The following is a 27,123-nucleotide window of genomic DNA, read 5'->3' as shown; positions in this document are numbered from 1 at the left end:
AGAGTCTTGATTGTATATACAAATATATAGTGTTCGCTTTGGTTGGGACCTCTGGTTGGGACCTCTTTTTTTTATGACTTGTCATTGTGCTGTTTCTGTAGTCCCCCTACCTCTGCAGGTAGTGCATGAGACATCGTCTTCAAACAAAAGCTGCATGGGTTTCTTTCCAGACAAGTTGACTTGCTTTCTGCTCGCTCCTGAGAAACTATGTGGACCCTCCAATGCAAAACAATAGCCTATGCGTCTGACAACTGGCCATGGCAGGTTTTAAGGTTGGGGCATTTCGCTATACCTGTAAAACCCGACATTACCATAGACTATTCTCCCAGGAATAACGAGCTAGAAAGCACGACTTATTTTGACACCTGTTATCCTTTTGCCTGGAGGCCTGCAGCTCTGCAGCTAATTTCGAATTGCCTTGACTTTTAGCCTCTAGTCTACTTTAGGATGCAGACACCCATTAACCTACAAATTGGAAGCTTAAAAAAGCATGCCTCTCTGATTTAAACATTATAGCCTTTGATTAACGCTAGCAGGCGATACAAAGCACAACCAATTACAGGCTATAATAAAGTGATGCTTACTTCCTATTTATTGTCCGTCACTGTGCAGCTGTCGTTGTTACCCCCTCCCCCATTGACCCCCCTTCAACCTCGCCCGTCTACAACTTGGAAAATGACCGAGCAGAGAGAGAGGGGGGGAGAGGGAGAGGGAGGGAGAGGGAGAGGGAGAGCTAGTGAGGGAGAGCGAGTGTGAGAGAGAGAGAGAGAGAGAGAGAGAGAGAGAGAGAGAGAGAGAGAGAGAGAGAGAGAGAGAGAGAGAGAGAAAGAGAGAGAGAGAGAGAGAGAGAGAGAGACAGAGAGAGAGAGAGACAGAGAGAGAGAGAGCGAGTAGGGAGAGCTAGTGAGGGAGAGAGGTGAGAGAGAGAGACAGAGAGAGAGCGAGAGCGAGAGAGAGAGAGAGAGAGAGAGAGAGAGAGAGAGAGAGAGAGGGAGGGAGAGCTAGTGAGAGAGAGAGAGAGAGAGAGAGAGAGAGAGAGAGAGAGAGAGAGAGAGAGAGAGAGAGAGAGAGAGAGAGAGAGAGAGAGAGAGAGAGAGAGAGAGAGAGGGGAGAGAGAGAGAGAGAGAGACAGTGATTCGGAACATTACATACACGAGAGCGAGAGAGAGAGAGAGAGGGGGACAGTGAGAGCTGACGGAGCAGCTATGTCAAATGGCTTAATTAAGCTGTTATAATACTTCCTGTGGAGAGGTTTTGCCTTCAAAATAAAAGTCAAAAAATTGTGTGTGGCAGTACATAACATTAATAATATCACAATACTCTGGGGAACCTCTGCATTAAACCTAGAGTGTATAGACAAAGCTGCAAAACATATGAAAAAATAAGTTTTGTAATTCTATCGACTACTTTTTATCATGTACACTGGGCCTTTTATGAGGTTACTGCCTATGGGCTCGATGTAGAGGCCTTATAAAAGGTGGAACAAAAGAGACTCTAATACAAAACACATACCAAATGATACAAGAAACCCTCTTCTTTCATGAACACATTTGTTTAAACCCATAGCAGTGTCTAATTCACATCTGGAAGCTTTAGAATGTGGCCTAAATAAGCACTTACTGTTATAGCCTGTTGGCTGCATGGCTGCATATCTGCCCAGGCTGCATGCTTGATTGATTGATTGATTGAATTGATTGATTTAAAATTGTATTAACAGATTGCAGAATGGGTACAATACAGTACGGCTCAATACACACAATTGTTAAGGGGATGACGACCAGATAAATACTTTCGTCTTGTTTACATCAGGGTCCCCCATTTTCAATTCATGATAACATATATGACATACATGACATATACAGGTAGACAGTACTGTTGAATCTAGACATTTATGACATACCAGATCTACAAATATACAGTACTGTTTATGTGTACAAAAGGAGTCTAAAAAGAGAGTATATACATTTGAGGGGGAATAAACTGTACCTATGCAGAGGCCTTATAGACAGTGAACAGAAGAGAATATACTAAATGATAAACAAAACCCTATTTGTTCCATGAACATATGAGTTTAAACACATAGTAACAACAAATTATTATTTGGGAGCCTTATAATGTAGCGGTAGCCTAAATAACTACTTAAGCCTTATAGGCATATAACTGAGATTTACATACAATATTAAATACATACAGTATAGAATACATTGTATATAAATGGATATATCATTTTTTTTAACAGAGCTTGCGTCATTAATTTGCTTTCTTTTTAACGTTAGGTTATGACTATAACCAAGTTCTGTTAGTTAGGGGCGATGCTTGGCATCACACTGCACTATCTCGCGTACGTGCACGCGTACTGAATAAACCACAAATGTACCTCTAATACCAGTATTAGTCTGACCACACCCCTCATCAGCTTACCTTCATAAGCAGGTGTGTGGTCACCTGCTCTCCTCCTTCCCAAGCTTTCACCACAAGGTGAGGTCAAGGGCTGCAGCGGCCGTCTGATGCCAAGCATCGCCCCTAACTAACAGAACTTGGTTATAGTCATAACCTAACGTTCTGTATCGTTAGTGGCTTAGCTTGGCATCACACTGCACAAGGGAGGCCAAGCGGAGCCACTGGCTGACAAATACACCCCGCTGACAGCCCCCCAAAACCATCAGAACAGGGAGGGCCGAGCCCCCCCGACCCCCCCTAATGGAGGGTATCCCCCCTATTAGAGGCTTCACGGGAAGGCGACGGACCCGACCGTGCGAAGAGGCACTCAAGCAACTTAACGCACAGGGTGAGCAGACCGTGGCTTGACCCCACGACTACACACACGCACAACCCGCATGCCACCCGGGAACGAACGGAGGAACAACCTCGTTACTGCCCCCAGAATCACGGGGTCAAGGGCAAACCCAACCCCGTGGCAAGGGCGTAGCAGCGGAGCGCGAAGGAAGACCCAGACCCACCAAAAGGACTGGACTCCCTGGAATGGGGGCCCGGAGAAGTCCATGATGCCAGCATCAAGACCCCACCAGGTGGGCACGTAGTGTCCCGCCCCCCACATCGCCAGCGTATTCGGACAAAGGCCCCCCAGTTACTGCACCTGGTAATCCCAGGCGGTATCCCAACCAAGTACTAACCAGGCCAGAACCTGCTTAGCTTCCGAGATCGGACGAGATCGGGCGTGTTCAGGTCGGTATGGCCGTAAGCCGAGCGGGCCCCGTCCCCCCAACAGTACACCGCCTGGCACACTAACCCTGCAGAACAGACAGTCAGCATGGCCGTAAGCACACAAAAAAGGTTAACCAACGGAAGCAGGCAGCGCACCGGGGAAAAACCAGGCAACAGGCTGTTAACCCTAGCCTGGAGACTGCGGACGAGACAGGCGCCAGAGGGGACAGCTGAACACAGCCGCCCCGGCGGAAGGAGCGTAAGCTGGCGGTGTTGCATGACCAAGCCTCCATTTAAAAACCCCCACCCAGAGGGGTCGAGGCAGAGAAGGCTGACACGATTGGCAGACGTCATGAACGTGCAGGGGCACCCTCAAACGGTGAACCCGGGAGTTGACACTGCTCCAACACACCAGGGAATCAACCACCTCGGTGTTACCCAATGCGGTGGTTGTTCCTATAACCCCTCAAGAAAAAACTCCAAAACACACCTGCGGGTATACACCGGCTATACCGCAGTACAAGTGTTTCAGTTTCCAAAAAGGGTTAACCCAGGCCTACGGGTCGCAAACATCACTTCGGACCGGGCCTGGCGGTACGGGAAGCACAGGGTCACCAGAGGAGGTCAAAAAACCACCCCCACAGGCCCCTCTTCGCCATGCGTGAGAGAGGAGCGAAAAATAATGGAGAACCAGCCCCCAAGCACACCGTACCTGGTATTCCCCGGCGGTCTCCCAACCAAGTACTAACCAGGACCAACCTGTGTAGCGGCCGAGATCCGACGAGATCGAGCGCGTACAGAATGGCATGGCTGTAAGCCATGACGACAGTGCTGAGTAAAAACATACCCAACCAGGGTCTCCATAGCGCTTAACCCTGTGACACCCAGACCGACCTGGCATTTTTCCCCCTGAAAAAAGCCCAAGTCCCTCAGGGTACCAGAACAGCAGATCTGCATCCCCGGCGGACAACGGGTTCAACTGATCTGGACCAGCATGACCAGAACCAGTCCCGTGCCCTAACCACGCCGACATGCCTACTCCAGGAGAAGGGCAGATATGCGTGTTGATCTTAACATGAAAAGAAGGCGCCACCCAGACGTTCGGACGAACCGCGCCTGGTGGCCCACCCCAAGGGCGTGAGACCCCACCACATATGTTCAGATCCATCCCGTCATCATCCCCCAGACATGAACGAGAATCCGTCGACAACCCACCCAGGTCATGGGATGTGGTCGTCGGAAGAGGAAAAACCCCCCTCTCAGTTGCTTTATAAAAACGCTGTTTCAACCACAAGCAACCAAGGCGTGCCAGTCAATCGCCTGTTTACAGCGAGCTAGCACTATACGTGCGTCGGGACACACCCCCATCAATGAACAGGCTATTTAGACCTGTCATTGAATCCCCAAGGCGCCCAGGGGAACGACAAGAGGGGTGTGACACTCCCTAACTCCAACACTTCTGGAATAGAAAGAAGGAAGCATCAACAGTATGTATCCCAGTCTACACAGCCGGGGTAAAAAATGTTCACATTTTTACATCCCACCACCCTCCCATAGGAAAGAGACGGGGATCCCCAGAGAGACTTCCCACGCGAGCTGTACAGATTGAAAAGAATATATTGCACCTTGAGCCATGTAAAAAACTGGTTTTAGGGCCTCCGGGGAAGAGGCACTGAACCCATACACACTCAATAAACGAATTGAATCGAATATACATACAATAGAAAAGGACCCTTCTAGAGGGTCCACTCACTTTGACAATCTGAGGAGGAAGGCTCTGTACTCTGATGGAGGCTTCCTCACATGGAAGAAGGAGTCCGAACTCACAGAAGGCCTGAATAGGCGCTTGGTGAGGAGGAGCCCTGACCACCCCCCCTGAAAACAGATCCATCACATGGACCTGAACAGCACACGGAAGTCCTACCAACAGAGACGCGCACGGTGACGTACTCTATGGCGGGGGAATTCCTGCGGTGCACACGCCCAATATACCAGGCCGTGGGACCAGGAACTCCCTCCCCCCCCCCCCCCCCCCCCCCGTAACGTGCCGAACCGCCACGTGACGGGAACCTTGAAGGACAGGGGGTGTACCCCTGACCGACAGAACAATGGGGAGAGGAAAGGTTACCAGTTCACCCTTTTACGACCCCACACCCATGATACGACGTAACGACAAAAAGAGAATATGACACAGTCATAGTCAGCTCCATGAAGCGTTTCACAGCTCCACACAGCGCATGAGCTAACCTGCTATCTGATTTTTACTAAGGAAAAACACAGAATAGAGAGGGCTCTAAGAACCCCGGTCCAACATACACATGTGCTTCTGTGGCCAGTACAACCCAGTTGTAGGTCACATGACACACACAACCCATCATCACCTACAAAAAATGGCAAAAACACTCAACAGAGGAACGCAGTTTTTTTCACAATGAGAGAATACATCATTCTTGATTAGTATCGACCACAGGCCTTGCTAAGCACACATGACAGCAACCAAACCAATTTCCCTTTAGGAAATAAGTTTCTCCAGCAGATTTAGCACAACCTCAGCAATCAAGCTAAGAGTTACATCGTATCCCTACCACACAAAAGACACAATTAATGCACAACATGTCTGATAGGAGGTGATAAAGTCCCCAGGGAACCGGGGGGGAAAACACAATCCTCCTATTTTACCCTCAATACGGCCAGTTAAAACAGGAAAACCTGTTAATGTGTGAACACACTGTTCATTGTCATTACAGTCTGAGAAAGAACATTCTCTTACTCACTTGTCACCAAGCATAGCTTCATAGGTTAGTTACCTTAGTTGTGAGTACACGGCCGTGTTTCTCACACAACAACCAGATCACTACATCCCGTTTGCACGGAGAAGCTAACTGCCAGTGACAAAAACAGCTCACACATAACCCGCAACGTATCCTAAATGCATTGTAGCAACACACGTTTTGGGAAAAACACCGTTATTCACAATACATTTAGCAAAGTAAAACCAGAAGACGTGTTATGAGGTCTGGTCAACCCCGTTCCTACCCGGAACGCAGATCAGCGAAGTGCAGTCTCAAGACACCGTAGAAACACAGCCGTCCTGTGTTGTTCGATCCGGGCAGCGTCGCCGCTCTACCCGTCGCAACGGTCCCTTTGTTGATGCAATCCTTGCCGTCCTGGCTCAGGGCAGGGTCGACGAAAACATCCCCTGTCAAGGATGACGTCGTGGTCAAGAGTGACGATCAGAAGCGAGCTCACGGCGGCGCGCGAGAAGCTAAGCTACCCCGCGCCAGGCCATGGCCATAGCAGCAAGCTAACGTTACCTAGCGACCACGACATGCTAGCCCCGCAGCTAACAGCTGACTGGCTAATGGTAGGCCCTAAGCAGGCCATGCAGCGATCCAGCAGGCTAACGCAGCAGTTAACAGCTGACTGGCTAACCGTAAGCTATGAACATGTAAACAATGACATAACACTCACCCAGACAGGCCGCCGTTCTGAACCTCTCCTCACTTTCTAAGAGAAAAGAGAAAACAAGATGTCAACACCGCTTCACAACGGTGACTTTACCACATCCGACGGAAATCAGCACAGTACCAACTGGCCTGTGTAGCTGACTTTGAACATGAATCTGCCGCTATCGCACATTACATGCACATATCCCCTCGTGAAGGAATACTCTCATTTGGATATGAAAGATGGGGCCTTAACACGGTGACAGAGAGAATCCACTCGTCCAGAACACACAGGGATCACCAGTGTCAATGGTCGCGGCCCACTAGTTAAAACTATAATGGTCTCCAGACCAAGGCCTTCTGTCGCCTAGGTGGCTGAACAAAGGACCCTAGCCTGGGGCCGGTTTCCATAAACTTTGTCAAGTAGCCCCCATAGCACTAACAGACAAGTGGAGCCCGCCAGCAAACACTACTCACCCAACCTGGAACGCACCGCTCCTCACAACAGCGGCATGTCCGACAGTTCAGCTGTGGCCTGACAGGTTTCACCCCAACAAACACAGCAAGGAACTGCAGTTGAGAAGCATGCAGCGGCGTGCTCCCAATACGAAAACCGGTGGAGGGTTTTTAGACTGATCATCATCTTCTAGACACTCCAGTACGAAGACAATATCGCCGTATTTTCTCGAAAAATAGTGAGAGAGAAAATAAAGATATGACGTCAACGTATCCTTGTTTCCCAAAGCTGTTCCTAATCCAATTTCTTCCATCATGGTGTCAAGTGTGGGGATCTACCGAGGCACTTCTTCCTTGTGGTGAAAGCGAGAAGGAGGAGAGCAGGTGACCACACACCTGCTTATGAAGGTAAGCTGATGAGGGGTGTGGTCAGACTAATACTGGTATTAGAGGTACATTTGTGGTTTATTCAGTACGCGTGCACGTACGCGAGATAGTGCAGTGTGATGCCAAGCTAAGCCACTAACGATACAGAACTTTAGTTAATACATTTGGGAGCATGTCTATGTTCCCTGGGTCCTATGTTCCCCGGGTTCTATGTTCCCCGCTTTGATTGATTGATAGATTGAAAATTTTAGACCACCAGCCCTGATTCCAAACTCTAAACTTAACCAGTTCGAACGAGGGCCTAAGCGTAACCGTTCGAAACAAGGCGGACATTAATAATTAATAAAATAATAAAAATTTATAAAATGTTCAATCTATTAATCAATCAAAGCGGGGAACATAGAACCCGGGGAACATAGGACCCGGGGAACATTGGGATGATCCCATACATTTCACACAGAACACATAATGGAATTGTTATGGTGACCTTTATTTTGATATTTCCAGTCCATTTTTGACCGGAAGTACAACACCTTATTTAAACTGGCTTGACACTGGTTGACGGGGGAGCCGAGTCGCGCATCAAGAAGACAGTTGTAACTTTTCCACATGAGCCGCGAACAGAGGGGGAAAAATATTTTCATATGACACCGTATTTTTCATGTCATTGGTAAACGATATGGAATTATATGTGCTGGCAATTAGAAGTTGTTTGATACGGGTGTAGAGCCGCCGACTTCGAGAAGAAACTCATGGTATGTCACATAATTTTGCACATGATTTGCCTTATTGGGGTTTTGATGAATGTCAATATTGTATTTGAAATCTGTTTCGAGGGCTCTATTTCTATTAGTTTATTATGTCATCTTTAAGTTAATGTCGTGGTATAAAAATGACTATGGTGTTTTGCCTATTATATAGGCTATATTTGACCGTAGCCTAATATTTGGATAAGTAATTTAAGGAGAAATGAAACAGTTGAAGTGATTTTACTGTGTATCTCCATCACGCCTGAGACATGAAGCCTAATATAACGGACTCCTTTCAGGGGAGAGGCGCCCGCTGCTCGTATAGAATGAATGGGTTTCGCCTATTCTTCAGTAACTTCACTTTAGTCCGTTTCCTCCAAATGAAAGTGGCAGAAAACGTGATACAAAATAAACCACAGTTCAGCATGAGGACAGTTTTGGGTCAAACATTTTTTTTATAACATTGTGCTCATCAATATTATCGTCAATATGTCTTTCAGTCATTCAAGATCACGGGTGTTTTTGGTTATTCGGTTATTTCAATACATATTATCATAGACAGAAAACTGTCAAGAAAAACATTGCTTGTCGTACGATATTTCGGCTTAATTCACAGTATAACGCATAATTGGAGACCCTACTCGACCCAAAACAAAAGGATTTTCTTCATAACAAAAGCTGACCAATGGGAACCACGCAAAGGCTGATGAGGAACGGAATGGTCCTCTCCTCCCTTTGTCCTCCACCTGAGAGACAGCACAGAGCTGCCACACGTTGCAATACGGCAATGGGAATTTGCTGTTTAACATTCGCCCAATGGATTTTGCATTTCGATTTTAACACTTTCAGGTATAGCCTAATCCTGCACGGTTCAGACTCATTCTTGCGAAAGAGTTCTCACACACACACACACACACACACACACACACACACACACACACACACACACACACACACACACACACACACACACACGCGCGCGCGCGCACACACACACACACACACACACACACACACACACACACACACACACACACACACACACACACACACACACACACACACACACACAAAAACGCATGTTTTGTGATAATTTTGTTCTTGATTTTGAGAGTCCACACTATCCAAGCAGGTAGAATGTCAACTCCCCATGGTCATGATTACAATACGGTCTTCCACTCCTCTGCCAGTGGTGTGTGGCTAATGTGGTTGGTCTGTCTGAGGTCTGAGTGGTGGTTGTGGTTAAAGCTCTCCTATGTAGTTTTGGGTAGAGAAAATATAATAATTAATATATAAACATTGTGTTCAGTGATATATATCTGCCCAGTTTTGCTAACATCTTTTTTTTCTAATAGACATCTAACTGATATTCAGATTCAGATTCCTTTAATGAGCCATATGTGTAAACACATTGGTAATTGTTACGGCAATAGGCCTACAGTATACACATTTTTACATAGATATTTTTTCCACATACTGTAACAAACAGCAACAACAGACACAGGACAAAGACAGTCCTGCATCCATATTACCTGTTCCAGGGATCCTCTCCTCTTGGAACTAGGAGTGGGTGATAAATCAATATTATTGTTTATTGCATCATATCAGGAGCATATTGTGACGCATTGTGATCTTTTGACATCGTTATCCACAATTCTGTTATCTTAAATGAATGATAACAACCACATATTGACAAAAATGTCTCACAAAATATGATCTTCAATATTTGAGGCAATGTTATTTGATATTTTTGGTTTGACATCAGACTTTACATTATAACACAATTCAGTGCGATGAACAGCATTGGATTATTTATGTTGTGATTTTTTGCACACTCGAAGTAATTCCGGATTGGTAATCCTGATATGAATTTCTTCAGCTCACATCGTCCCAGAGCCCTAACTTGGAACACTTTGTTCATTAAATTCTAATAGTAGGCTATATCAAACACTTTTGTTTTCTGGGTTACATTTTATTGCCCCAAAACTACACAGTGCAGCTTTAAATCTTTTAAGAAGATCATTATGTCCTGGAGACGAGGACGCTGGGCTGCCAGACTGAAGGGGGTTTAGGGGATAAGTCAGAGACAGGTGAGAGGAGCGATAGTGAGCTCTGGCTGATGACAGAGACGTGCCTGCAGGGTGCACGGTCTCATTCACTGTACACTCTCCTTCTTTCTTATTTATCTATATGTATTCATTTTTACGTCGACTACCTTGGCGTGCTGCAAATAAACTGTCTGAATTGCACCATTATTTATTTGAAACTCCAAGCTAACAATAGGTGCCTGTTAGAAAATGATTAGGCTGTCAGACAATAGTGGATTTAATCTTCGCCATGGCAGAAAAGCTGGGCTCAAGTGTAGCATAAATGGAAAAGTTTGTGAGAACACACGCACGCACACACACGCACGCACGCACGCACGCACGCACGCACGCACGCACGCACGCACACACGCACGCACGCACACACGCACGCACGCACGCACGCACGCACACACACACACACAGACATACACACAAACACTGTGGCAGACTTGTTCTGATGTGGAGAACTTTTTAAGACACGTACTGTATTTCATCAAGATGCAGACATAATGTTTATATGACAAGGCTAGACAAACGAGTCACACTCGCGTCTATGCGATGTCATGGTGGATCAATCCATTCAGCTGTTTGCTTACTAGTTAGAACACGGTGCCTGTGTAGAGATGTGGGCGAGATAACTACAGTATAGTGCTGATTGTTTTTCTCTGTGAAATACATTATTATACAGTGAGTGGGACGGATGAATTTAGGATGATTTACATTGCAGGATTTTCTGTAATTTGTATGCCTTCTCTTTCTCTGTGTTAACTCATTCAGCGCCAGAGGGCGCTGTGTACTGTGTGGTTGAAAGGCCAGCGTTCTAAAGTATAGGAATACGTGGCGGTGTTTGCAGGCTTATAAGTTATAACTATATTATATATTATAGCTATGGATACAATACTATTGCCCATTTGACATCGAGTATCTATCGTTCAATATGTGGAAAAGATTTTTGGTTTCATCCATACATTCCCGTTTTATATCATGGTGAATATAAGTATGGTTTTAGGGTAATTCATGGGAGGCTGGTAATTGGCGTTCCGTCCCTACACACACTACAATAAAAAAAATAGGTATTATGTTCCATCATGAATGCATGAAAGGGTGGGGGGGGGGGGGGGGTCGTTTTTTGATGCTTTGATCGTCACCAACGGAATACGTTATGGACTAGCGTTACACACATACACTCGGATCACAATGAAGGCATGGTTTGATCAACGCAAGATTGATATCATATAGCCCTTACTTTGACTAGGATGTGTCCAAAAAAAAATTATCCAATTATCTGATCGCGAGTCCCAGTATTGGTGTCGATCCTGTCGCCAACATAATCCGCCATACATCATCCATCTGGAGCATTTGACGCTCCTCAAGCCGATCGGGACAACTGCTCCCCTTGCCCGACATGGAAAAGTCCGCCCGGACCAATATAATCGATGCACAGCCCAAGACACAGAGTTTCAAAGGGTGTGCAATACCGGCCGCATCCTACCAGGAGGCGGTATTGGACTTTTGCGATCTCAGACTCATTCCCTATGATAACACCAGGCTCCCTGGATGGATAATGAATAAATAATTGAATAAAAGAAAAAACGGCCAAAACCTGACTATACTCGCGTCTGGCGCTGAACGTTCAGCGACTTAACCCGACTATCATCGGGTCTGGCGCGGTGCACTGGGTATTTCTTATAATTTAAAAGAAAAGTCTAAATAATGTATGATACATGTTTATTATTGAATAGGTACATAAAGTGTTCCAAGAGAAAAACTGGATCCCTGGAGCACTGTTTGAAACTAGAAATTACATGTTTGGCTGTGGTGCACCTACCCTCCCACCACCTTTAACATACAAAGAAGCAACCTCTAAGCACTATGTTGCTACAATATTCAAGCCTTTGTACCTAGCTATTATAGGGGGTAATTCTTTCTTCTCAAAACTACCCGACGCAGCTTGAACATGTCATTGTTAAGCTTATTCCAGGAGCACACGTTGATAAATTGTGTTGTCAGGGATGAAGTTAAACTATGTTTTTGTTTATCTCTCTTCGATTTAAACATAGCATCACTCTGTTCTTTAACAGCGTTGATGAAGTGTTCATTTAAAGGACCTCAAAAGTAAATAGGCAATGAATCACGCTCAAGAGTCCGTCTCTCGTTATCTAAGATCTGCATGCGAAGCCGCCGTGTTTACAGTATAGGAACAGGAAAAAACGCTTAGCCAGTCACAAAGGACACGCCCATGAATTAATAACAGTTATAAGTTAAGACACTTCATCAATTATGAAGAAACAAGATGTCTATGTTTTTCATCTGGACGCACGTTCCATGTACACGCGGCCCCGCAGCAGTAGCCTAGCGCAGCATGGGGCAGGGGGTTACATTTCTATTGCAGGCCTGCTGAGGCTTCCATTAGCTGTGAGATTCCTGTGATAACGCTCCGCTCTGGTAGTGGATCAAACAACGGTGGCTTAATTATTGTCATACACACACACAGACAGGGGAAGGGGGGAGACGGCGCTATTGTTATTGAAATCCTTGTCAAGAGATTTCCAAAGAGACAGTGGATGTTACATTAACCGAGGGGATTCAGTTGAAATGTGCCCCCCTTTTTTATGGCCGCTTCATAGTCATAATAACCCGGAAAGAGTGTGGGAGCAACACAACACTACTGTGTAGTGTATCGCACTTAACACATGGTAGGTACTGGTGGCCATTTTAGTCCCATGGCCTTTTGTTCATTAGAATAAACTCTGGGGAACCACTGATACAGATACTAGGCTATAAAATTGGGCTATCACTATCGGGAGAATAAAAAATCCTGATACTAAAAGAGGTGTGAAAAATCAAGCGTGAAGGACGTTAGATGTCTTTTATCCCGTGACCCCCATGATGGAATCGCCTGAGTCTATATTTTCCAGTGAAACAAATTGGATGGGAATCAGATTGGTCTGTGTTGGACGATGGTTTAGTACTTGGGGGCCGACAGTCAAGCAGTCACTTGCTGTGTTTCTCTCATTTTGTCTTGTGTTGTAAATGCAGCACACCCTTCCAGTGCTCTCCGCCCCCCAAGCCCAAACAGTCATTTCAGCTCGCATTGAGAGGGAGGAGGGAGCCACGGTCCGTTTATCCAGTTATTTTGAAACGTCTTTGGTAACTTGTAGAAAATGACAGAAAGGCAGCCGTAACGAATCCAGTCGTCGTCATATGATGTTCTCAAATCAATGAGTAATCGTGTTTAACATTCGTGATTTCAATATCAATCAAAATAAAAATTTTGCCATAATCGAGCAGCCCTAATGTGTAGTGTGTACAAGATGAGACATTATTAATTACGTGTTATTGTATTCGTTTTGGGGGAAATCTATTCGTGGTGGGGTGGGCTTGTTTGATATTGCGGTGGAAACACTGCTGTCCTGTTTCAGCACATTCGGCGACGGCCTCCTAGAATTGACTAATGGGATGAGATGGGAGGCCCCTCTCAGGGCTCTTGTTTTGGTGAAAGCAAAGGGCTTTGCATGAAACCTAATTTCATCAGGGAATTAGCCGGCATTATTTGACCACCCCGACGCCATGTTGTTGGGGGGGATTGTCTTTTGTGTAATTTACAAAGCCGCACAGCGCACAGTATATGTTGTAGGATGGAGCGTTGCTTCATTACCCAAAATGCTCGGTGTCCAAATGAATACTTTCTAGTAGGGCTGACCCAGACTAGTCGAATAGTCGACTAATCGATTGAAAGGAGCCGTAGTCGACTGAATATATATTTTTTTAATAATAATAATAATATATATTTTTAGGATCATTCTTTCAGCAAAGTGGCCTAGAAGCGTGGCTAACGGCACGCATACCAGCGAGGCTAACTACCTAAGAAAATGGCCACAGAGGATTTCACCTGTCTAATGAACACACTAGACAAATATCAAGATGTATCCATCAGTGGACCAATTGTATGCTTTCACAGAGGACAAGAAGCCTTCAGCCGACTCCTTCAGACATTAAGCACCCCCCACAGCCCAAATGGTATGATATAAAAATGTAAGTTTTATATATGTTTTTGCATTCTGCAAATTTTGGCCAATCAAATTGTGTATCCTCGTCGACCAATAAACGGACAGGCTGCAGAGCGCACATTCCAGATTCCATAAACCAAAATGTTTTGGGTTTTCAAAGGAGAACGTGGCTTTTATTTATATCCATACCACCACCCCTTCCCCCAAAAGACACAGGTATTATTATTCGATTATCCTCCACAGCCTCTAGTCTGGCTGTGCTGCGGCTCATCCACATTTGCTAGAAATCAAAACCACTAATAACCATTATGTTGCACCCCATTATCTCCGAGCCGGCTGCCAAATTCCATCACGGCATGTCCCCTCGATTTGGCTTCTGGAAGACGCACAGGCTGCTGTGGGACTCCAACCAGCCAGACGCCGGGCCACTGGTGAAAACGATGCTCGTTTTTGGCTGCCAACGCACAGCGTCTCCTGAGGGAATCGCAGCCATCGAATGTCTTGTCTCAATATCTCTTAGGAACGATGGATTATGTCCCCCCCCCCCCCCCCCCCCCCCTCTGAAAAAAAACACTCATATCTCAATCCAGCTCTGACCTCCGTTCTTTGTTCCGTTCTGTGTGTGTGTGTGTGTGTGTGTGTGTGTGTGTGTGTGTGTGTGTGTGTGTGTGTGTGTGTGTGTGTGTGTGTGTGTGTGTGTGTGTGTGTGTGTGTGTGTGTGTGTGTGTGTGTGTGTGTGTGTGTGTGTGTGTGTGTGTGTGTGTGTGTGTGTGTGTGTGTGTGCGTGCGTGCGTGTGTGTGTGTGTGTGTGTGTGCGTGCGTGTGTGTCTGTCTGTGCGGTGGTACATGTCCTTTTTTTTGCCTGGAAGTCTGAAGGGTCACTCTGTGTTTCTCAAATGAAGCATTTGACCTCCTTTTTTTCTTCAGGGCTCTTTTATTTTCACAGGCCAGACAGATACAGCTTAAGGATGTTTATCAGCCGGTGTGCATCAGGGCCGTATGCAGCTTGACTGGGGTTTCCAAGGGCATAACAAACCACCGGCCCTTTGGGTCTACCAACAGGGGGAGGCGGGCAACGGGGAGACAGAACGCCACCAGCATCACTGTCTTTCGAGAGTTCCCATTAGATTCTGTGATACTAGTTTACCCAACAAACACTTTGGAGTCCATTAGCAGTCTATGTGGCCATCTGGCCAGGCCAGGGCATCCAAACAAAGGTTTTTATTTTCTATACTAATGTTGTTCCAAGGTCGTTTTAAAACTCCAGTACTGAGATGAGGATTTCAAAAGGCAGTCTTAAGAATACAACTGCTTCAGAAATCGATAAACACACTCCTTAACATCGTCTTCAAAGGTTGTGGGAGAGAGTCTTCCCATTTCAGCGTTTACATTAGGCTCCGGGTTGAATGAAAGGCTAATTCATGTCAAGTTATAACGTGACGTCAGTTGGCCCGGACTCAGGTCGGGCCTGATGTTTGCCGGGTTACTGGGTACAACCGCTCGTAAAAAGTCAGCATTGTACTTATTCTTTCTGCTGCTCTTGCAAAAAAAATGTCATACAGATTTTCTTTTTGTTTGTAATCATTTCTGTGCCAAAATGGAGTCGCTATTATAATTTGCGCTCAACGCGAAGCCATCTGTTGCACGCAGGCTCGCTCTCCAAATTATTCTGGCCCCGACCCAATGTGGGGTGTTAATTGTTGGGTTAGCCGTCCACAATGTCCTCATGGCTGATCTTCGGAATGTGAAATCTCTCATTTCCGATCCTCACTAGAACGAAGCATTCCGCCTCCTTAGAGTAAGATATCATTGGTGGTTTCACAAGAGAAAGTAACATAAATCTTCTTCTGTGAAAAACAGAGCTGCTGACGCTGGTTGTGTAGCCGCATTCAAAAGTAATGTCCTGGTCTATTCAGTAGCTTATCAAAACATATCGGGTCTGAAACACGGTGCCTGCCTGTCGCCGGTAACTCTTTCTAGCATAAATATTTCATAGACTGCTGTTTCAGTGCGCTGCTTTGTGTGCGTCCATCTATGACTCTATGTGATAGCAGGCCCTGGCTTCAGGGGCCCGGCGGAGGCGGCGTCCAACAGCGACACAGTGTGGGAGTCGGACTGCGGCTGCCAGCGAAATAATTGTGCATGAGAGAGTGCGCATGAGAGAGTGCGCTGATTGATGGCTCCTCCGATTGAAGCTCTGTTATGTATTCCTGATGAGAGCGCTGGATCACCAGGCTAAATTTATGCGGACGCGAAGTAGCGACCACTCCAGAAGATACCGTCTGTCCCGAAGCCACAGCCAAGGCCTCTCATCAGCTCGATCGATGCGCTTCCGAGGTGATTAAGTTAACAAGCTGACAGACATTAATCTGCTTTCATTTTGTGAATTATTCGAATGAGGTCATTTATCCAATGTTATTGGCTGCTATAAACAAAGAGGCAAAACGCAATTTCATCCTTGAATTCTTCACACTTGTCCCGGTTCTTGTAAATCGACCTCACACCTTCACTGGGAAGCGGACCTTTTACGAGCCGCTCCGTTATTTCATGCAGTAATATGAGTTAAATCATTGATACATGTATGCGATACATCACAGGGGCGTTTTCAAATTGGAACACAAGACAATACATACATGGAAGGTGGCCCTCGATCTGACACTTTGTGGTGGATATGCTGAGTAAGGAGGTAATTATGGCAACCCAGAGTCGCTGCGTGCCACTGCCAGGCTGTGGGTCATTGCTCGCATTAATGATGCATAAGAAAATAAACTGCCTTTTATTTCTCTCACCATCTGTACTGAGTTGTGCCATATAGAGAAGGTAGCGAGTAAATGGGCCCCACCCTCTCACTGCTCCTAGTTTGATCTATGGTATGACATAGTGGATGATATGAGTCCAGTGAGGGTGGTGGTGGGAGGGGTGGTAAGGAGTGGCTCTTTTTTAATGAAATAGCACAGATGCACAAGTGTGGACAGCGTTAGTATTCAAAAGCCATCAACAGCATTAGTATTCAAAAGCCATTGATCCATACTGTGCTTCTCGGCATTGGTATTCACACAACAATGCACTGTAAAGTCTACAGCATGATACTAAACCGAAAAGAAGGCCTAAGTATTTTTAGGCCTAACGTTCCATTTCGTGATCCTTTACACACTGTATTTATCATACCATTGGGGTTATGAATGCTTTCATTCAGTGCCATGGAATCCCTTTAGGTTAGCAGAAAGGCCCAGTATTAGTGGTTCTGAGTGACGCGGTATCTGTCATCCAGATGTCACTCTAATGGGCCTTGCCAGGGACCCGTGGGCACGGCCCGGCATTGTACATCACCGGAGAGAGAGAGATGCCTCCGGCTGAAAGCGAAAAATCTTCCCACACCGCTGTTCATTTTTCACTTCATGGTTCATCCTAAATGACCTATGGCGAGATCGCTCTTGACCCCTTCTCCCCGCGGACAACTGTCGTTGCCATCTTCATCTCCGAGCAGAACAAGAGAAGGCATTTAGTTTTCCCCATTTACCCGTGTCATCCGTTGACTGATGAAGTTTCAGTTACTTACGATTATTAATTATCATTAAGTATAATCACCAGCCCAGGGGCGTATTCAAACCCAAATAGGAGGCAGATGGTTTTATAAGTGTTCTTTCATAGCACCGACTGGTAAACAAAAGCTGTAGCAGCCACTCGCCAAGCAGCCGCACGTCTGGCCGAGGTCAAGGGTTAACATTGAGTTCCGTTTACCAGAAAGGCTTGAAATGTCCGGTCGAAGTGTCAAGACTCCCCTGCCGCGGTGTTTACATCTTACTGCCTCCATGAAACACACACCAAAACCGGCCACCGGGTCACACACTACGAGAGCGAAGATGAAGCTGTTTGCGAATGTTCTTTTCATCAGCACGGCTATCATTTTGTGGGATCACATTTGGCAAGCCAATTTGTGTCTGGAATTTCATATCTGTATAGCCAGCCACTGCCACTCTGAACCTTGGCGAACCAGTGAAGGGCAGTATAGGTATATATATATATATATTTTTTTTTTTACACAGGGTAAGATGGATGTGCTGCTACAGTCATAACTTCTCTCCACCCTCCCTCCATTTGTCACGACTTGGCCAAGCAGATACAGTCGTGATTAAATTGCCTCCGCTGCTACTACTACACTCTACCTCCGGTGCATACTGAACAGGATGGATGTGTTATTGTGAGTTATGCCCAACGAACGCACTCAAATTACAGTGTAAGTGATTCCCTCTGTAGGAGAGGTGGGAAATATTGGCAACCTTAAAATGAGATGCCAAAAAGAGTGAGATACCAGTGTAATTAATCCTCTCTATTAAAGAGAGACCTCTTAAAGCTCTCCCTCAACTTTTTCTATTAACCTCCCATTCCCGCTTAAGCCAGCTGGTATTTGTTCAGCCATTCATTCCCTAAGTCTGAGAGAGAAAGGGTAAAACACAGCTTCTCATGAGTTGAAAATCCGCAGGCCAATCAATTTGTGGGATGACCCAAGGTGGCCCCTCCTAAATCTTGCATCGGGTCCATTCCCGGAGTGACGGTGCAGTAAGCCGGTTGACTTGGTAATACATTTAGTTAATTCACACATTTTCTTGGCAGGCATACAGACCGGCTACTCCTCAGTCCGTGCGCACATCCCCCGTCTGGCAAAGAGTCTGTGCAAACAAGAGGAGACTCTGACTTTGAATGAGACTTTAGAGGCCGATGTCAACTTGAGAGGTCGTCCCCACACTGTTTCTCCTGCAGTACCTCACGAGGGCAGACAGTGCAATTACACGGCTCCGTTCTTAGAAGGCAATGTCTGGATTCCATCACCAACAGGACGTTTTCTTTTCTTTTTTTGTATGGGTTAGGTTAAGGTTTATGAACTATTTTTTTTTGGTGAAAATTTCGGCCAGTGGGAGCTAGATGGTGCTTTTTCTGAACATCACAGCCTTTGGGTGCTTTTATCCACAACAACCAATAGCAAATAGTCAGTAACAGATGGGAAAGTGAATTGCGAAAAAGTGAGACCGTTGGCTGACTTCTCTCTGGGTAATTCAGTGAGTTGAGAGTCTGTTGCTCTTGTTCCATGCTTCTGCTTCAGCAACTTCCGGATAGTGTTACTTTGGTTTTGTCGCGCTAATCTTGGAAGCTAGGAGGATTTGAGTGAGATCATGTTTTTTTTGGGTGGTGGTGGTGGGGGGGGGGGGGGGGGGGGGGTCTCTGACTCTGTCCCCGAAGTCAGTTCAAGAGTGAGAGCCTCTGTCTGATAAATAAATTACTCGGAAAAGAAAAGTTGGCCAGACTGAGAAGCACATTTCTTTTCTATTAATAATACGCTGCTACTAGTTAAACATTCCTCACTTTCATCACTTTTCCTTCCATTCCTGGAGGAAATATGCTTTGGTCTCCTGATGGCCCCGCTAACCTTTGCTTCAGCCACAGACATCTCAGACACAGTGCTGCCGCTCCAGGGGCAGGAATAGGGCACAAGTAATCAAGTAGGGCTACTCGAGTACTCGCTCCATCGCCACATATTATGCACAGAAAGTCCCATACCGTAGACTGAACTGTAATGAAAAATATTCTTTCCCCCACACTAAGGTTAGAGAAATCCCTCACCCCCCATCTCGCAGTTATACCTGCTTGCTGTTGATGGGTACGGTGGCTCCAGGTCTGAGTCATCCGGACGAATATTAATTCAACCCCCCCCCCCCCCCCCCCCCCCCCTGAGTACTGTACTACTTTTCTTTTAATGAGTTATGAGTTTGAATACTCGACTACTACAAACACCGGTCCCTGTAGGGCCATTACTACGACCTCCCGTCTCTGGGGCCTGATGCTAGCCACCAGCGGAGGGCTGTGGTTGCACATCATGTGTGGCGAGGAGGAGGACGAGGAGATTACAGGCAGTATCATGACTCACGTCAAGCCTCTGGGCCTGTTGTGTCTGGGCCTGGATAGTGGGAGTTCCATCATTAGTACATTCGACGCACATCAAACTACAAATAACACAGCACAGTGATCTCCAACGCATTTCTTGCAACAGTTAAAATGATGGGTATTACCTGTAATTAAGGTGTGCTGTGTGTGTGTGTGTTAGAGTGCTGTAATTACCCCAGCAGTTTGACTTTGTAATGAGGGTATTTTAGTTTACACGGTAGTAGAGTAGTCCCTTAAACAAGCTGTGATGTTAATTGGTCCTGAAGCTTTGGCATCAGAAGCAAAGGGTTTTTATAACAGTCAGAATTGAGATTATAATTCCCCCAAGAACACTCACTTTCTCTAAATCACTCCCAATATCCTGTAGGTCATTGGAATATGGTAAATTAAATTGTTGATGTCAGACGACCACTGAAAATGTCAACCGTTGAGTGATTTGTCTCTGGGGGTGTTCATACGGCATTTAAGCCATATGTTCACCATTTACATCCTCCTCTGTTCTGTAGTGAGTAAGTTGTAGCTGATCTGTCTGAGGACTCAGCAAAAAAGAAAAAGGAAAACAACAGCCATAACGACCGAAAACCTCAGTGATGGTTTTCGGTTGTTAAAGTTGTTCCATTTTCCGGTACATTCGGTACAAGTCCTGCAGATGAAAACATGTTTTTGTGTTTGTTTACGACTTAAGTGGTGGTTTACCAACTTGAAGTGAGTTTTGATCAAAAGTGAGTCGTAAAATGGAATAGCCTACACTGTTGTTTTGAAAACGGAGGATTTGTTTTTCAAGTGTAGCAGAGTCTCTAAAAAAAGAAAACCTTTCTTTCAGGACAACTCCCACATAACAAAAACAAGTCCTGACCAAAGCATTCTTGCACTTTTTTTATTTTTTTTATTTGTATTCTTTTGCAAGTGTTCACTTCCTCCCCCCTCTCCGTTTTCCCTTTTATCCTCAAGTTTAGTCCGAGCTGGTTTTGGGGCGAGAGCCATTTATGGTGCACCGTGGGGTCCTGAGACATTCCACTGGGAACTGTAAACATTCCTATTGGATTAATTAGCAACTACTTTCCCCCCCCAGGTCTGTCTGCCTGCTTGTGGCAGATTAACAGATTGAACTTTGGTCCAAATGGAGAGAGTCCGCTTGTCAAATCCTGTAAACGGGAGGTAGGGTTACGAGTAGAAACAGGTGTCGGAGAGCGTATATAAAACAAATAAAATAAAAAATAAAACATGACATGACATGACAGACGCTGTGACAAAAAGGTCACGGGAGGTCGAGGAGTTTATTCTTAACGTCTTCATCGCTATTCCCTTCAATCGATGCGATCCAAGGTGGACCTGTGTTGTGTTTTCTAGAGGATAATTAAGAACTTAATTATAAGTACAACGAAAATAAGTTTGTCATCCAACCAGACTATAACAGTAAAGTGCAATAGTAATATACAATGTACAGGTGATTAAACTGGGTATAAAATATAATATAATTGTACTGTACTTGTGCTGTATAATGACAAAACATTTTAATCGAATGTAATCTAATCTAAGAAAAGGAAAAAAAAGTTAATTCCCTGCACCGCACACACACGATATCGCCACTCTGCAGTGATTTGTTAAAGTGGGTCGACGTTTTTGGTCACAAGGTCCTGAGAACAGGTCCGTGTGACTCGAAAAGGTCAACTCACTTTACTAAATCAATGCAGAGGTGATACAGTGTGTGTGTGTGTGGGGGGGGGGGGTGGCCTTTTTTCTTTGGATTTGGATCTTCCGCTCCATGTCACAGCAAACGTCCTTCCAGGCAATGGGATCTAGACACTACCTTCTCTGAACATCAGAGCCTTCGGGGCTTTTCTTCTCAACAACAAGTAATCAGTTACAGACGGCTGGATTCTCTCAGGTCATTCGATGAGTTGATGCCGTCGCCTTGGACTCTTGTTCAGTGAGATTTTTACGAGGTCTTTTAAAGAAGTACCTTGTTTTTCCTCCAGTTTCAAAGGAAAGGAGACCTGTTGCAATGGGTAGGGTTACGAGTAGAAACAGGTGTCGGAGAGCGTTTAAGAAAAAGAAGAAGAAAAAAACATGACATGTTGCAAAGGGTAGGAGTCTAGGAGGCGAGTGGACAAGGTTGACTCATCACTGTAACAATGGGTAGGAGCCTAGGAGACGAGTGGACAAGGTTGACTCATCACTGTAACAATGGGTAGGAGCCTAGGAGACGAGTGGACAAAGTTGACTCGTCACTGTAACAATGGATAGGAGCCTAGGAGACGAGTGGACAAGGTTGACTCGTCACTGTAACAATGGGTAGAACGGAGCCTAGGAGACGAGTGGACAAAGTTGACTCGTCACTGTAACAATGGGTAGGAGCCTAGGAGACGAGTGGACAAGGTTGACTCGTCACTGTAACAATGGGTAGAACGGAGCCTAGGAGACGAGTGGACAAAGTTGACTCGTCACTGTAACAATGGGTAGGAGCCTAGGAGACGAGTGGACAAGGTTGACATGTCACTGTAACAATGGGTAGGAGCCTAGGAGACGAGTGGACAAGGTTGACTTGTCACTGTAACAATGGGTAGGAGCCTAGGAGACGAGTGGGCAAGGTTGACTTGTCACTGTAACAATGGGTAGGAGCCTAGGAGACGAGTGGGCAAGGTTGACTTGTCACTGTAACAATGGGTAGGAGCCTAGGAGACGAGTGGACAAGGTTGACTTGTCACTGTAATAAAGCTTTCGATGAGGCAGCCATGGGGTTACTGTATACTAGGGGTGGGGGAAAAATCGATACGTAGTAGTATCGCGATACTTTGCGTGGCGATACTGTATCGATACAGGGACGCCATGTATCGATATTTAATTATTCATACTTTTTTTTTTTTTTTTTTTTGTATAAGTAAGTTGCATTGTTCATTTCAATACCTGTAATAGTACAGTAGTCCACACACACATGTGCATTCAGTTAAGTTGGAATATGACTGTAATACAAACAGTTCAGTTTGTCAGGTACATGCAACACAGATTACAGTGTTTACATCTGTCTGCTTGAGAAAATACCATGTTCTGCAATAAAAATTATTGAAGTGAGATGAACAGACTGAACTTTATTTTATTAGATAAAACATGTTGACAGTTTTACTTTGCAGTAAAAAAAATAAATAAAAAATGGATACAAAAAAATAATAATAATAATATCACAATATTCGCGATATATCGAGTATTGCGATACTATCGTATCGCGGCTCAAGTATCGCGATAGTATCGTATCGCGAGGTCTCTGGCGATTCCCACCCCTACTGTATACATTCTACCTCCAATTATGTATGACAATGTAAATGGGGCCATTTCTATTTAATTTTTTTTTAATTTGCAATCAACCATTTAGATCCCCCCCCCCTAATAATTAACGTAGAAAATATTGGCTGATGAAAAATGTTTCAAATTGTCTTGTCTATTACCGTAGTTGTCACCCACACACTGCTGGCTCTCACCACCGCACAGATTGGGCCTCGAGGGTGAGTGATTGGCGCCTCCTTCGTAATTCCCAATCAGACGCCGTCCTCCCTCACACACTGCCAAGCATCAGTGAATAGGGAAGTCACTTTTCACGCAGGTGATTGATTGATTGAACATTTTATTAACAGATTGCAGAATGGGTACAGTACAGTACAGCTCAATATACACAATTGTTAAGGGGATGCAGACCAGAGAAAGACTTTCGTCTTGTTTACATTAGGGTCCCCCATTTTCAATTCATAATGAATTGTAAGTAAGGGTGCAATTAGCACCGTGCAATCCATTCTTTGTGGATCCCGCCCTTACTTGCTGTTAAAGGGGCACCTCGCCAAAAAAAACAATGCTGATTTATTTTGCACATAATCTCACACACAAAAACTCTAAACCTTTTTGCACACAGTTCAGTTCGTTTGTTAGTTTGACAGTTATTAAGAGTAAATTAGTTTGAATAATTATGGCCACCACCTTCTAATTAAAATATACTCCTGTTTTTTGTTTCTCTGTCTGTCTGTCTGCCAGCTCACGTTTGGCCACTTTGCTTTTTGCGCACGTCTGATTTGTCACCCGGGCAAGATCAATGAACAGCAACCTCTGACCAGTGACACAGAAGATTGAATGGGAGTAAAATGTAGCGACAAAAGCAAGCAATAAAACAGCTTCCAGTGACTTGAACGTTTCAGTGAACAAGAATAAAAACAGATCTACACGCCAGGAAGAAATATGGAAATAGACATACAATATTTTACGTCTTGTGAATTATTCTAAATCATTGCAGGATATATAAAATCTTCTAAAGTTAGAAAACAAGTTTGGAGAGACACACATCACAAGTTCTCTGTCCATGAATTATTCAGTGGAAGCTGTTGTGCGAACGCAGCACCGCTTTGCATATGCCCCTCAGAAACCTGAATTACGTTGTCGTTCACTCGAGAAACCCTTGATTGTCTGTTGTATTAAACATGCTCCTCTTCGCCAAGTACAATTTTCGCAATCTAATCGTGTGTGTGACACAAAATTAGCCGTCTTCCAGGACGTCCTCGAGGCTGTGCAACACATATTGTCACCCTCCCTACTTCTCTTTCTGAATGTTCATGTACAACCCAGTGCTTTCGGCGTCGTGCCGGCATCTGATCTACGGTACGGTTCCCCCGTGGCTGTTCACTACGTAACACCCGTTACCACAATCAATCATTTAAATGGTGTGCCGTTGTTTTCTGCATTTTCCTTTATGACACCATTGTGAGCACTTCTCCACCTCCAATGAGGACCTGGCCTGGGGAGGCTGTGGGAGTCTGGGATTATGACAATGAATAAAACATAGAAGACAGAGGAAGGTGCTAAACTGGCCCCCCTCTCCTCTGATTCCGGCCTAGAGGCTCCTTACCAGGTAACCCAGGGCGGAGTTCTTCGGCGTCCTCCAATTGAAAGCGTCCCACAAACCCACGCGGACGACGCACGTTTTCCGCTGCCCCCTCGACGGGGGGTTCAAGGTCGAGGTTTCTCCTGAGAGAAAGAGAGAGCGTTTCGACTTCCTGGAGATTCCGTTCGGATCCCCTGGTCTGGTCGGGTCGGAACATGATGGATGGACCCCCCTCGCGCCAGGGTAATATGAAGAATGACTCACGTTGAATATTGATCTTCTCCATCTCGCTTTGCCTTACATGGATATGATTTACATTATTGGATTTGGCTGCAGTGGTGGCTGTGACAGAGGAGCCCCCCAGGGCACAAGTAGGAAGTGACATATCTGACGGGTCATACGGGGGGGGGGGGGGGGGGGGGGGGGGGGGGGGGGCTCCTTGCTCAATTATCAATTGACCTTGTTGTACATTGTGGAAATTCAGCCCACTGCAACACCATCTCTCAGATGCTTCTCCGCTACGCTGACACTGTTTTTAGGATTCATTTCATGCCTCACTGGTGCTCTGTGCACCTGTCTTTAGGATGTATCTACTCCTACCAGTGATGTTTATTCCATTAGATTACCTTTCTTTTAATTAGACACCCCGACGTGTGGGAAAGCTGGATGGTTTCTTAAATTGGAGGAGGCAGCAACGGCAGGGAGAGTCAGTCGTTTCCCCCGGCAATTTATCGCGGCATGGTGGCAGAGTGGTTAGCACTGCTGCCTCACAGCAAGAAGGTGCTGGGTTTGAACCCCAGCAGGGGGCCTTTCTGTGTGTGAGTTTGCATGTTCTCCCTGTGTTCATGTGGGGGTTTCCTCTGGGTACTCCGGTTTCCTCCCACACCATAAAGACATGCATGTTAGGCAGGGACTACAGATGAAAACGATCTCATTAGCTAATTCTGGCACATTTACATTCATGTAAATAGGTGGAAACTGAAGATGTTGATTAATGTGCACTGTCCCTGGGTAAAAAATAAATGTTAAACTTAAACCCCACTTGCTCAGCCAATCGGTGTCCGTTTATTGTCACATGTGGGGCGTGGTCTCACACGCCTGTGTCACGGTGGCCTCACGCTGATATTTAATTACATGAATGATTATGTAAAAAAGAAGAAATGACCCCCGCTCCGCGGTCTGAGTGCTCCTGTCATCCTCTTGCCCCCTGGCCTGCACCGCTGCACCAGACGACGCTTCCTGTGTTGTTGGTGGAGTTGAACCAAAGTACACTACTTCCATTTCCACGGAAAGAATGTCGTAGTGAGTAGTGAGGAAGGGCAGAGACAGCAGATTGCATTCTCAGTGGAGACAAAAAATGTGGGTTTATTCAGTCAGTACTGGACAGCCAAGTATACTCAGTCTCTACCGTTGAAAGCCACAACTGGAAATGAGTGTAAGGTTTGTAGTCAGCTCGGCACCCCATTCTCATCAATAACCAAGGTTTTAAATACCTCAGAGTGACACTGGACGATAGACTCGAGCTTCGACCAGCACACTAATGCCACCCAAAAAAGGAGCCACCAAAGACTGATCAGTCATCCGTAAACTCAAAAGACTATGTTGCCCCCCATCTCCTTCTACTGTTGTACCAGAGGATTATTCAGCCCATCCTGCTGTACTGTTCCACCTGTTTCTTTAAATTACTATCCGTTACTAACAGGCCAAACTCACACGCATATCCAACACCGCTGCCAGGATAACCGGTCTCCTCACACCCAACCTCACAGACCTAAACAATATGGCTATTTCACGCATTGTAGGACATCACACAATGCTAACATGTCCTACTGCCCTCCGGGCGCAGGTACAGAACACTGGAGGAAGAAGAAGAAGAAGTCTTTATTTGTCATGCAGATTTTTTAACACACACACATGTGATGGGCGACCCACAGGAACACACACACATGCACTGAGTCGCTGATGAAATGTTCTCTGCACTTCCCACCCCGTCGTCCTTCCCCCCAAGGGCAGCCGGAAGCA

General features: G+C 45.6%; 1 protein-coding gene across 1 annotated transcript in view; it reads left to right on the top strand.

Annotated features, from left to right (window-relative positions):
* The first annotated feature begins 8,092 nt into the window (after positions 1 to 8,092).
* LOC311236279 (carbohydrate sulfotransferase 15-like) overlaps positions 8,093 to 27,123 on the top strand; it is a 97,282-nt gene continuing 78,251 nt past the window's right edge. The window contains exon 1 of the mRNA XM_084323959.1: positions 8,093 to 8,209. The gene's annotated coding sequence lies outside the window, so the exon portion shown is untranslated. The remainder of the gene's footprint in view (positions 8,210 to 27,123) is intronic.

The sequence above is a fragment of the Notolepis coatsorum genome, assembly GCF_963971535.1.
Source record: "Notolepis coatsorum genome assembly, chromosome: 10".
NCBI lineage: Eukaryota > Metazoa > Chordata > Actinopteri > Aulopiformes > Paralepididae > Notolepis > Notolepis coatsorum.
Note: the sequence above shows the minus strand (reverse complement) of the source record. Positions and strands in the feature narration are given on the sequence as shown.